Genomic DNA, 13,973 nt, shown 5'->3' with positions numbered 1-13,973 from the left:
CCCTTCGCCCCTCGCTCCGGGGAGGTGGCGGGGAAGCCCGCCCGGGGCGGCCGCAGCGCGGCGGCGGGTGCTGGCCCACGCGTGCTCGAGCGTCTCGCGTGTGGGGCTTCATTTCCACTCGCTCGAAATCTGATCCCACCTTTCCCAGCGCGGTGGGAAGGCTCCCTGTAAGTGGGTCCCGCTCTCGGGCACTTTGGCAGGAATTGTCCGCTGCCGTCGTCGTTAAGAAGCAAACGGGGGAAAAAAAAAGGCTTCTCTCCCGGAGGAGGTTCTAGTTTGGGCTATTCCCCTCCCTGTCTGTTACCTGTAATGCATTCGCTTCGCCTCAAATTTGTGCTGATCCCACGTAGCGCGTATGCAGCTGCCTGTTGTGCGCAGGTTAGCTCGAGAGAAGCTAAACTTTACTCATTTTTATGCAAGTTTCTCCTATCCATTTGTCCGCTCGAAACTTGATTTTTAAAAACCGAAACACTCTTTTGCACAAGAAGAGTGCCTCTGCAGAGCCTTAACGTTGCTGCAGCTGCTGAATGGTGTAACTACTGGAGGTTGAAGTATCCAGAAGCCCTTAAACTCTTTTTTCCTCTGGTCGGCAGATAGACTGGTTCTCTGCTTCGCGTTGTGTACTGATCGCTTGCTATAAATATGTGCGAGCTGAAAGTCAGGAGACGATGTGTGCCAGGGGCTGTGCAGGGAGTGCAGTACTAGCAAAAACTGCAGTGTTAATGTTCTTTTGATGATCTGATGGCAGTGGAAAACTTTTGGATTCTTTGTGCATGCTGCCTCTCTGCATGTTTTATTGTATTGTGCTTTTGGTGGGTCTTGCAAAAGGTCTTCTCTGTTTTTAAAATGGTAGGATTGTCAGATGGGCAATCTCTCTCGATATGAGATGGCTCTAGATCATTCAGTAAGTTTTGGGTTTTGTTCTGATTTATTTACCATTAAATCAGATTTTCAGGCCGATATCGGATTCTATCTTTATTTGTATGATAGATTTTGAACATGTGTAGTAAGGAGTTATGAGCTGAATTCCGTCAAAGCTGAAAACCTTTGCACGGTAATGATTGTAACTTCAACATCTGTAAAATACTTAGGGAAAAATACTTTTTTTTTTGTTTAAGTTATATAGTTTTCCAGATAACTTACGTTCTTTCATTTTACTATCCATCTTGATTTTATGAGTCTGCAAACTTTAAATTTTCAGTAGGACCACTCAGACATTATGTTTTGTGTCTTGTCATTTAAAAACACGTACAGTCCATGACATACAAGGACTCATTTTCACAGGGCCTATTCATCAAGACAATAGAGTTGATGGTGGTTGTTGTCCAACAATTTGAAGATTATTTGATGTGAACATCAAAGGCTCTCCCATACCGAAAAGCTAGTCACATTTGGCGTGACTCAGTCAGGATAATTGGAATTTATTGTTGATGGTTGTGGACTTGGACTGGACTTGCAGAATACTGTTAAGGTTGTTCATACAATTTTGTGAAAAATGTTTAGCTGAAGATAAAGTGTAAAGATTTGTGTGCTAGTGGAAGAGAAATGCTGTGAATGTCTTCAAGGACAAAATAACTTGGTGGTAACTGTATAGCTTTAAGGAATATTCAATAAACTTGTAATGTAAACCAGGGAGGGGAGGAGGAAGAGTAATACTTGTAGAAATGTCTGAGAATACGTAATCTGCCGCTGAAGTCCTCTTTTCCTCTCTCATGAAGAATAATGAGAGTAGGTAAATTACTGAGTGTTAAATAGAATTGTGAAGATTACAAACGGGCAGTAAAATTGGAGTAGTGGATTCAGTACTTTTAAATAAAAAACATGATTATAATAAGTAAATTTAAAACTTTGAGTTGAATTACAAAGCAGGTCATAGTGGTTATTTGGTGGATAATTAGTAATTATTTTGATTGAAGAAAGACATGTAGTGACATTTCACCATTATAGCTGAATAGTGTTTTCTTAAATTTTTTTTGTTTAGTTAGTGAATGATTTGGTTAGTGTAACATTGCACTTCTTGATCCACCTTTACGTAAGTGAGGAAAGTGCTGTGAATAATTGTTGCATTGTTCTAATACTTCTTCCTTCTTGTATTATATTGTGTGCTGGGCAGGCACATTCTCATTTTCCCCTTTGTTTTCTCTTTATAATCGTGCAGCTTGACTGCAGTTTTTTCAAGGAGCTGTAAAATGAATCAGGTAACCCTGAAGTACGGATTGTCTCTGCTGTGAATGTCTTTGCTCTTGTTAAAGTTGGAATCAAGCCTAAAATACTTTGCTGGAGGACTGTACTACTAGAGGCATGCATCTAAGTCTTTTTAACGTCTGAACGGAGAATTGAGAATGAGGAGACTGCCTAAAATAAGCAAGAAACTAGCATATGAGTCTAAAGTAAAGCATACTGATTATTTTTAAGTCATCCTTTAAAGCTTCTGAATGTATTTGAGGCATTAGATTTCCTTGAATACCTCAACTTTTCTATTCTATGTTCCAGCTATGGAGTCAGAAAATTAGGCTAAATTGGTTAAACATCTGAAAATGAGTTTTCTTTGTGGCTAGGAGGGCAGCAGGACAAACCATGTTATGAATTTGGTACGAAGCTGATCTCTTGTGCCATATATTTGATGCAGTAAGGATGATGTTAAGTGTGTTTTGGATTTTTTTTTTCCCCCCCCTCATAGCAGGGTGTTAATATAATCCATTCTTTGAGATCTCTATATATGTAGCCTATCTTTTACTACATAGAGGGACTAAGGGATTTAGAGTATGAATCTCCGCATTCTGAAAAATTTGCTTCTTAGAGGGCTGGTAATAGTGTAACGTAAGTAAAAATTAAACAAATGGCTCTCAGAAGTATTTTCTTTGCTATTTTGTTATGACTAAGTTAGATTAAGGCCTACCTTTTAATGCAGGTCTTAAGAGTTCATGAAGAAACTATAACTAGAATTCATGAGGGAAGGCGTTAGGTGGTAGGGAAAGGAGGGAGTGGATGATGGTCCAAAGGGTCTTGGAAGGTGTGTGAAGCACTACCTCACCTTACCTTGGGTTCTTTGTCTTTCATGGGCAGTGGGTTTAAAGATGTTTCACTTCTGAAATCTCATCAGGGTTTTGAAGAGACTTTATCTCAGCTTTTCCTGTTTCTGATGTTTGCATTTTAAAGTCTCGGATCTCAAGAAGGAACACAGGGCAGAAGTTGCTGCTGTGCCCCAGCAATTTGAATTCTTTCAAGCCCAAGCACCAGCTCTAATTTTGCTGTCACTGGACATTTACCTCTGTGTGACTTAATGGTATGAAGTGTCCTGTGCCCTTGTCCCAGCTTGGGTACTTCAGTATGAAAAGTTGTTTGTTGTCAATGTATTGGATGCTATTGTGAAGTTGTAGAACTACCTTTTTTGTTAACAATCAAAGTTATTCTTTTGAATACTTTAAAAATTACTTTAAACAAAACCCGACAAAACAAACCAACAACTGTAGACTTTATTTCTTCAAACATTTGCATATGTTTTAATTTTCAGGATGTGAGATGTTCTGCTGAAATACCTGCTTACATGTTTACAGAGCCAGGTTATTAGTTTTTCATACTAATGTATAGCTTTCACTTTTACAGAAGTTGCTGTCTGGATAGCGAGGTTATTGAGAAGAGTATGCAGCTGATGCATTTTTAAATTAAATTCTTATTAGTGTAGTTTTCAGATCAACATTGCAAATAATTATTATAATTAAAGCATTGGGACTTTTCCCATGAAGATGCAGTTAGGTTCACGTGGAAGTTCTTGCATCAGTAGCATAGGCCCCCCCATTTAACAGGAGAGTTATTGCTATGCATTGTGTCTACAACTTGGGTTATTTACTCTGTGACTCTGTTACAACAGAAAGTAACTGAGACTGGCGTGGAATCTTTTTTTTTCTTTTTTCTTTTTTTTTAAGTAACAGTCTTTTATTTCCTTGTGTATTTGCTCTTCTGTCTCTGGAAGGGATTGAAGTTGATGATGCTTGTGTTTAGCTCCACCTCTGGAACTTGGCTTTTCTTCACAGGTGCCAAGAAGCTGAGGCTATGGAGCCTTAGCCAACATTGCTTGAGGAAAGAAAGGGTAGAGAAATGTTGTTAGATGTCTAACCTGGGGTGCCAGGGAAGAGTTGGTCTCAGGTCTGAGTGAGTGATGTTAGGCTGTCTCTGTAGACAGTGGGGAGAAATGGAATAATACAGTAGACCGTGGGGAGAAACGGAATAATACAGACAGTCCTTTGGAGGGTCTAAGACATGTCTGAGACCTGCTAAATCCTCTTCTAGAGGGGTAGTTCTTCCTTTCGCTGATTACAAGGGAAGCCTGGAATGGCTAATGAGGACTTGGTGTCTAAAACTAGATGAGGAGAATTCCACATCCAATGTTGCAGAGACATTGTCCAAACTGATTATCTGCCTCTTAGATTACCAGGTAAAACTTGGTGTGTGAGGTAGGGCTTGCTTTGCCTCTCTACTCCTTGTATGAGGGGTTGAGAGAGGACCTTAGAAGTCCTAATTAAGGCACGTTTTCTCCCTTGCTGATGTGCCTGAGATATCATTAATAATTATTCATTATTATTTATTACAAGTTTGATTGAACTAGGAAGGTAATCTTTTAAACGACACACTTGAAAGAACACTGCATTGAAAGTGTTGTCTAATTTTCTTATATGAAACAGTGAAATCAGTCTAATTGTGTAAACTCCATGAGCTTTATTATCAGTGGAGTTTAGTCTTTGAAACTATTGATTTTCATTAATTTGCTTCCATTATACTCTCCATTTCCTCATGTCTGTTTAACTTACTGTGTGCTCCATTATTCTATGGAAGTACGAATCAGCATTAAACCCATGAGTCATCAAATTGGGAGGGTTGAATAGAAATTATTAGTAGGATTCCTTTTTCTTCTAATGCAGTCCTGTATTTGACTATTGAGTGTTTTTAAAGCTCTTGCAATAACAGAATGCAACATGGACTCCGTTCTCTGCAGCCATGGTAACTAGGATCATCATAAAAATGTAAGAGCGGTAGTTGAAAATTAAGACTATGCTGAAGGTAGTAGGAAGAAGAGAATAAAAAGCCACAAATGTTTAAACTGGAAAAAAAAAAAAAAACCACAAATTCTCTACCATACCTTGGTATCCTCTACGGAAATGAATATTAGAGCCAGTAAGCTCTATGTAGGGTTTTTTTTTCATAAGTGTAAGGAACAAGAAGGATTAAACAATTTCCTGAGGTCCTGCTACTGACAGTGTGGGTTTTTTTCCTTCCTTAACTGTCTCCACTGTTGGATGCTTTAAAAGAACCTTGGTAATCTGCTCAAGGGTTTCATTGTCCTTACTATTGGAAAGTGGTGTTGTCTCCTCCTAGTACTTAGTGTGAATCTTATTAAGTTCAATTTTAAGCCCATTGCATCTTCTGTCTTTTGAGAAACTGAGAACAAATTGATCCCCTTTTCTCTGCAGTAGCCTGCTAGGTACTTTGGTTCTTAGGAAGTCCTCTTTCAACCTTCCCTTCTTAACACATAACCAAATCCAGCTCATTCTTTATTTATTGTAGGCCATTCTTAATGTTCCTCTTCTTTGGATTCATGTCAGTTGTTCTCTTGAAATGTAATGTTTCAGTGGGGGTATAGTATTTCATTTGTAAGTGTACTACAAAGTGGAGCAAAAAGGATTACTTTGCTTATTCTGAAAGTTGTGCTTGTGGTTGTACACTTCAGTGATGTTTGCCTATTTTGCAGTTGCCTGACATTGACTGTTCAGCTTGGGATTTGGACACTATTCATTTTCTTAAAGACTACTACTTATATTTCCCATTGTCTCTTTATACGAGCTTTGTGCTCGTCCCCACTGGATTTCACTCCTCTTCTGTCAGTTTCTTTAATTTGTAAAATTGATTTAAATTTTGTTTTTGTTCTTCCTAGCTTTTCATCATTGACATATTTAATAAAAGTGTTTTGTATTCAGCATCCACGTTGTTGATGCAAACATTGAATAGAATTAAATCCCATTATAATAAACCTTTTGTTTGATATTACTCTCAGAATTGCTTTCCAGGGAGTTCTGCCCCTGCAACTTCATATTTTTTTTCTAGACTGTGTTTTTTCTGGCTTATGACACTAATTGGAAATGTTGTCTAAAGTCATCCTTAATTTTTTTTTAGAAAAGCATTTCTTTCCTACTGTTCCTATTCAAAGTTGATTACTATATTTTAGAGGGAAATTAGACTGATTTGATCCAACTTGATTGAGATAGTAATGCTATCTGCTAATCTTTTATTCTGTGTTTAAAGATAACTTGTCTTATAACTTGTGGCAACAACTAGCAACTCTCCTTAACTACTTTTTGCACTGTACTTGTCTCCTGTGAGATTTCCCCTGCCCAGAGTAGCAGACAAGTAATTGATGGGGACAGAACTTTTCAGCGTCGGGGTTGTCACAGCTCTGGAAAACTTTTCACCCAAAGGTAAGTCTTGTCTTCAGACTTCAGAAGCTGCTGCAATAAACCTCAGCAGATTGCCTTGCTGGGGACTACAAAAATGACTAGAACTCGTGTTTACTGCTAGTTGCTAGTATAGATAAAACAGCAGTCAATTTAATTGGGAATTGATTGTTCTTATTCACCCATCACTGTAATTTACAGATAACTGTGAAATTTAGTAAGTTTTGAGACAGGGAGGTGCATGTTATGAACATAATCACCTGAGCAGCAGTTCTTCTAGTTACCTGGAAGAGAACTTGGTGATTTACCCAGCAAATTTGCTTGCTCCTTTCATGCAGACCTTGCTGCTTCCTTTTTAATCTAGCTTATTGTATCATTTTGGGGAGGGTTTTTGGCTGCTTCTGATATTGCATTTTGGAAGATAGGCTGTCTAATAAGATTTTCTTTAAAATGAAGGAGCTATTCCCTTCTTTGTGCAGGAGCCAGGCAGAGAAACCCTGGGGGAGGAAAGAGAGTGAAAGTGTGAGTAGCATCCCCTAGAGCTGTACAGTGTTATAAGACATAGCAGCTGTTGTGACTCTCATGTTATTAAAATGCTTTTTAATTTCTGTTATCTAGCTGCCTAATTTAGAGAAATTTCCAGTCCTCTTGAATAGGATATTGATTATAATAAATTCTTCTGTAGCTTTGGGGTACATATCGGTTTGAGGTGGAATGGGAAAAGTTACTGTGTGAGTGGGAAAAGTTGTTGTGTAATGCCATTGCACTGATAGAGATTAAATCTGTAGACCCAGCCAGTGGCAAAAATAGGGATAAAATTGTGAGCTTATTCTTGATTTTTTTGAGAACACTTCATGGAGGAAGAAAAAAAAAATCTTTGCCAGCTCAGCTCTAGTGATCATGAAGAAGCTCAATGAAAGTGTAGAGAGCTGGTTGAACTGAATGATTTCTCCCTTCAGGTGTGTTGGCAGTTTTCATATTTTGCCTTCTAAGTCAGCAAGAGTAAAGCATCTCCCCCCAGAGTTTGGTGCAGCCATGGTAGTGAATTGAGCTAATAACGTAAAGAGTCTGCTGCTCTCTGTGCACAACGAGACCCGATGAAAGCAAGGGAACCTGTATTCTTTAATTTAGTATTGCGTTCAACTTGCTGTCTGTTCTCTGGAAGCATTTATAACCCAAACTTCTAGTGCTAAACTACGTTGGATGTCTTAATGTTCCTGGTTGCCTTAGAAGGTAACTTAAAGTCCCTTCAAAGTTCTGTTATTGCTGAACAAGGTTTTCAAACACTGTGTAGGAGGCTGATTGTATGGATTAATGGTCTAATTTGGACTGCCGTTACTATAAAATGATATAGCCTTGAAACAACTACTAATTTAGGGGGAAAAAAATTAACAGAAGTATTTTGGGATTTTGTTCAAGATGGCATGGATCTTCTTTCAGAACAAATTCTAGAGTGGCAAAATCAATAACTCTTGAAGTACTTGTGGTCTGTTACATGATCGGTGCTCGAGATCTCAATATGTATTGACTAAAAAAGTGTAAAATGGGTTCTTGTAAGGATAGGGCCTTTTAACTTCAAGCTCTGAGGACTTTGGTTCTGCTATGAAGCTTACTGTTAGGTGGCCTCATATATACTTCTACAAAGATCTGGAGTTTGGCCCACAGCTTAAAGTCATCTTAGAAAAAGAAGGAGAGGGGATTGGCTTTTAATTAATGGTTTAAATTTCATGTCTTAAACACCTTCTTTTCTTTAAAAATTAGTAATCTGTTAGAAAATATTGGATGTAAAGTGGATTTTAGACATATTAGTAGTGTTGCATTAATACAGTTATATATCAGTTGTGAAAGCGTATTAATGCAGGTTGAAGTGTGGTTCTGAGTGTCTACAAATGATAGAGATGCCAAACTTTCTGGCTTAGTAGTGGGGAAATTTTGAATGTCATATGAAGAATAATGTTGGGATGGGGAAAGTAATGAGCAGGTGCAACTTCAATTTCCAAAGTCAAACTAATGAAGGATTGATGAAACAAACCATGATATTCATATTTGACTTGAGAGTATACTTCCCGGTTCTGTGAAGTCACTTGACGTTGATGAGGAAGCTGGCCACGTGGTTCCTGGTGCTGTTTGGTACTGGAAGGAAACGGCCCCTTCAGGATCTTAGAGTATGTGGAGGAGCTGACCTCTCTGAGACCAGTTACTTTCAACAAGTAAGTAAACTTGAAAGTGAGGTGAGTGAAAGAAGGAGGCATACTTCACTAAACACTAATCAAAAATACCACTTTTTTTCAAATTCTCATCTAAAGTCTAATGATGTCAATGGAAAGGGCTTGCTGACTTACAGATTTCCATTTGTAAAACTTGGGCACATTATGCTTTTAAATGTATGTTAAATGAAATTTTAGAGGTAGTAATGTAGGAAAAAGCTTCTTTTTTTCTTTCTTTTTTTCCTTTAACCAAGTGGCCTATTTCTAACTTTTGAGCTGGCCTTTTTAAGTAGCAAGTATGTTTGTATCTTAATGTTTGTGTATTTTCACACTTGACAGTAGCTACTTGCAATTTTTTACTTTATTTCCATGTTTCTTTGCACACAGGCTATGGCTGAGAAGGTGGGGGTGGGTGGAATAGGAACTGGTGGTGTTTGCTTTAGGAACTCCTCAGAGTAAGAGGGGAAAGAAGAGAAGCAGCATAGGAATAGGGTGTGAGCCCAAAGTGAGAATGAAGTCTGGAAGACAGCAAAGGAGAACAGGGAGCAGAAATAACGCTACAGTCTTGTGAGGTGAAGGAAGGATCAAAATTACGCAATTTGAAAGTTAATTTTTTCCAAATTAAACTTGGTTTAGGGTTTAAAGCTCTCCATATGTTCTTTTATACTTGCTGGAAGAGAAGGATGTGGACATAATGAGAAACTTCAAATACTAGCTAGTTTGAGCTCCTGTCCTACATAGGTCTTTTCTTTTTTTGGCATAGGTTTCTCAGGTCAGATAAGTGTTGTAATAAGAGACCCAGATGTTAAATTAAGCATCTTCAGCTCCTACACTGTAAATCCCCAGTAGCACAGTTGTCAGGTAATATTTTCATCCTTTAACTAGACCTTAATTTTTAGTGATGGGAGTAGGACCATTATTTTCCAAGAAGCTTCAAACATGAGTGATGAATAACTTCTACAACTGCAAAACCTTTATGTTTTCATGCCAGAAAAGCCTCTGTCAGGCTAAAGCTATATCTTTTCTGTTGCTGACTTAACAAGGTTCAGATCAGACGAGTAACTTTATGAAATATTTTATGTTGTTCTCTAGTACTAGTCATTTGGATTTATTATAGAATCATGTAGGTAGGAAGGGACCTCTGGCAGACATTTAGCTCAAATCCCTGCTCATAAGTCAGCAGCTCTAACTAGAGCAGGTTGCTCTGGGCTTTGCCCAGGAATTTTGAATAACTCCAAGGATAGAGATGCCGTAGTGTCTCTGAGCAACCTCTTCCAGTGTTTGACCACCCTCATGGAAAAAGAGTTTTTCTTCTCACCTAGCTGAAATTTCCCATTTTCCAAACTGTGTTCATTTCTTCCTGTTTTATCACTGTGTGCATCTAAAAAGAGTCTTGTTACGACTTCTAGACACTCCCACTTGAAAATTGAACAGAGTAATGAGGTCTGCCTGGTTGCCGCCTTGTCCCCAGGCTGAACAAACCTAGCTCACTTGGCCACTCCTTGTGTGTCATGTGTCCCAGCCCCTTGATCATCTTGGCAGCCCTCCGCTGACAGTCCCCATTATACCAAGGTCTTTTACTGGTGAGCCCAAAATTGGACACATCACTCCAGATGCTGTCTCACCAGTGCTAAATGGGGGAGTGAGGGGAAATCGCTTCCCCCAACCTGCTGGCTAGCTCCAACTCGCATAGCCCAATACTTGGTTAGCCTGCTTCAGTTGCAAAGGGCACATCGTTAGCTGTTACTCAACACGGTGTCCACCAGGAACCCCAGATCCTTTTCTGCAGAGGTGTGTCCTAGCCACTCAGTGCCCAGCCTGTCTTGTTGTGTGTTCTTACTTCACCTCAGGTGCAAGTTTTTTCTTTTACCTAGAATCATAGAATGATTTGGGTTGGAAGGGACCTTAAACATCATGTAGTTCCACTCCCCTGCTATGGGCAGGGATACTTTCCACTAGATCAGGTTGCTCAAAGCCCCATCCAGCCTGGCCTTGAACACTTCCAGGGAGAGGGCATCCACAACTTCTTTGGGCAACCTGTTCCAGTGTCTCACCACCCTCACAGTAAACCACTTGCCATGGTTGATCTTCATGAGGTTCTCATCAACATAGTTCTCTTGCCTCTTGAGGTTGCTCTGAATAGAAGCACTGCTCTCTGAAGTATTGATCTCTTTCTCCAATTTGGGGGCACCCATGAACCTGCTGAGACCAGACTCTGTCCCATCATCCAGGTCATTAATACAAATGTTTAAACTGCATTGGCATCACTGTCAGTTCTTGAGTGACACCACAAGTAATCAGCCACCAGCTGGATTTTGTACGGCCGCTCACCCCCACCTGCAGCCCAGTAGGCCATCTTGCTATATCGCTCTGCCACCTAGTCCATGTCTCACCAGTGTGGCTCAAATAACACTGTGGGAGAGCATGTCAAAGTCCTTGCTGAGGTCAATGGGAACAACATCCACTGTTCCAGGGAAATTTTGCTCCATCCCAGGGATGGAGGTGAGACTGACCAGCCTGTAGCTCCTTGAATCCTTGTTCTTGAAGGTAAGTTTGAGGTTTGCTTTTTATATATGGACAATGGGGAGAAAAATTACAATGGAGAAGATGCTGCAATGTGCTGATGTAGATATTTTAACTGCTCCCTATTCCTTAATTTAGGAATTCCTTGAACAGGATCAGAAGCTATAATTATTAAATAAAGGAAGGATAGATGCAATGATTTTTTTGCTGTGAGCATTACTTTAGTTTGTTAAAAGAAACAACTTATTACCAGCAATAACTTTTTTTTATGTGTTGTGTTATGATATGTCCATGACATCCTAAATATGTTCCTTTGTACATTTGTAAATATGTTCCTTGGTACATTTCTTCTAAGACTGGGATGGTATGCTTCTCTGGTGCCAGGGAAGATCCACTTTTTCTTATTAAGCTGAGCTTAGTAGATAAAATAGAACTGGAATAGCAATTCAGTAAATAAGAGGTAGCCGCGTATTTGTTGTTGTTGTTAATACTTGGACTCCTAGTGTTCTGTAATATTTATACAGTTTCAGGGTATGTTGAGTCAAGCATTTCCATTCAAATTATTTTTATCCAGAAAGCTAACACTTTTATAGTTTTCCATAGTCACATTGCAGACAGTGTTCTTGAGAACTCTTTAACTTCCATCTACAGTGATAACATTCTTTATTAAACTGTTCACAGTTAAATTACAGCGTAAAGCCTTAATTGTCATGTGTTAACATGAAATAACTTCCCAGAGTTTGCAATGAAAGAACATAACTGTTTTGCCTTTCTTTTTCGTATTCCAAAGTTGAGTTATTGGATGGAACTTTCAATATAGGCAAGACTGTTTTGTGCAAGGTTCAAAAATTCTGTAGGCAAATACAGAATCCACAACAGAGGAACAATTATACAGGCAAAGAACTGGTGTTCATACCTTTACATTTCTTTTAATTGGACTATAAATGCTTAAAAACACTAAGTAGGAAAAATTCAGAAGATGTGATCTTCAAAACTTTTTAATCAGTCTACTTATTAAGGTGCTGGAAAGAAACCTCAAATAATTAGTTTGTGTGTGTGTGTGTATTTTTTACTACTTAACTTTTTTTTGTGAAGTAAAGGTTTAAAGTCACTGTTTAAAGACTTGTGTCACAAACTTCAGTTCAACTGTGTTAAAGTGGTCATGCCTTTTCTGACAAGCTTTTGAAACCTGAAAATGCCCATTGAAATGCTTTCCTCCAAATAGAGAATTTAGCTGCCTAAATGAAAGGAGTCACTGAAAATAGCTTTTCCTAAAAAGCCCAGGTCTTCTGGAACACATTACCTTCTTCAGCAAAATCTTCATTTTGATCTCCAGTCTCCTGCATCCGTTGTCCAAAGCTGGTGGTCAATGAGCATGTAAATGTATGTTGCATTTTGCAGCACTGCCTCTGACTTCTGCAGATTGTTTTGTATTAGTGTATATCTCTTCCTTTTCATTAAATTGCCAGATATCTGACAATAGGATAAAGAATCCCATTGTGATATGGGTCAGTAGTAGGCATCTAAACGGCTTCTGGGCATTGCTTTAGAGTAATAGTAAAACTGATGGACTGCATCTGACAAACAGATTGACTGGGAAGCTTAAATGCGGCCACACAGAACTGCAGCTTTGATTAGGAAAGCAGTGGGAATGGTAGATGTTTATCATTCTTGTTTCATGCTCTGCTACTTGTATTTCAGTCCATTATCTGGTGGTTCCAAAGAAAATATTAAAAATAAACCCAAACAAAACATAAAAATCAAGTGAATTGGGAAGTATTCATAGCAAGAAGGTCACTGTAGTTGCATTGATATTTTAAACAAAATTACAAGTTGTGTATCACTTCAGGAGCTAAATTTGGTACTAAGTGACTAGAGGATTTTCACTTTGTGCCATAGGTATAGATGACAGAAGAACTTAAAAGGACATGTGGAAAAAGCAAAGTTTCTCTTCCACAGTCATGTGTTCTGTTTTTTCTGTGAAGATGCCTCCTATTTTTTGTATTATCCAGGTTACATCCTACACTTTGGATTTACCTTCTTGTCAGCCTGGTGTTGCCCATTCTCCCACATTGCTGTTCTTCCTATCTTGCCAGCTCTTTTGCTTTTTTAATATGTTTTTCTTGTGTGACTCACATCCCCTTTGCATTGTACCTGCCTGCTTTGTGTACAGAATATGCTGGTTGGAGTAGTGATCATCTCTGCTCAACCTGTTTGGTAATCTGCGGGCTTGAATTGTTCGGCTCTGTTGAGCTTGTCTGCCCTGCTGAGGTTCAAAGGGGCTTTTGGATTTTTAGTTGTTTGGCCTTGACTACTTTAATCTGTCCTAAATTCTTTGTTTTGTTGTTCCCTCTGTTCCGAGCAGTACACAAAAACTGATAAGGAAAAATAACTGTTCCTTCCCCCTACCTGAAAAGACAGGGGACAGAAAAGATGTATTTCTGTGTAACTCCTCTGTGTTTCTATCTGCTCCCTTAAGCTGCTGCTCAGAGGGCTTTTATAATTGTTTCCCTTTGATTTGTATTCAGTTTCTCCTAGGATAACGTATTTTAAACAATTGCAAGTTGTCTCTGTGGCATATGCCTCAGTCTTCTGCTTTTGTAATGTCTTGGAGAAGAAGGTATTTAAGATTAGTGTCAACAGAGTCGGCAGAAAAATTTTGTGCTTTACCATCAGCTTTCAGTCGGCAGTACTGAAACCCAGCTCTGCAGGGTGAGCCACCAGTTTCATCCTGAGGCAGGGAGGAGGGGAGTCCTTCCTGGCAGGTGAGGGAAGGTAGATAGGTCCTGGGTTTGTC

At 39.1% G+C, this 13,973-nt stretch overlaps 2 protein-coding genes across 2 annotated transcripts in view; both read left to right on the top strand.

Moving 5' to 3' along the window:
- DNAJC3 (DnaJ heat shock protein family (Hsp40) member C3) overlaps positions 1 to 1,535 on the top strand; it is a 157,504-nt gene extending 155,969 nt beyond the window's left edge. The window contains exon 13 of the transcript XR_012778962.1: positions 1,523 to 1,535. The gene's annotated coding sequence lies outside the window, so the exon portion shown is untranslated. The remainder of the gene's footprint in view (positions 1 to 1,522) is intronic.
- HS6ST3 (heparan sulfate 6-O-sulfotransferase 3) overlaps positions 1 to 13,973 on the top strand; it is a 314,689-nt gene that overhangs the window by 590 nt on the left and 300,126 nt on the right. The gene's annotated exons all lie outside the window — the stretch shown is intronic.

This window comes from Mycteria americana, chromosome 1, assembly GCF_035582795.1.
Source record: "Mycteria americana isolate JAX WOST 10 ecotype Jacksonville Zoo and Gardens chromosome 1, USCA_MyAme_1.0, whole genome shotgun sequence".
NCBI classification, from domain to species: domain Eukaryota; kingdom Metazoa; phylum Chordata; class Aves; order Ciconiiformes; family Ciconiidae; genus Mycteria; species Mycteria americana.
The sequence above is the reverse complement of the archived record's forward strand: the minus strand, read 5'-3'. Positions and strand labels throughout refer to the sequence as shown.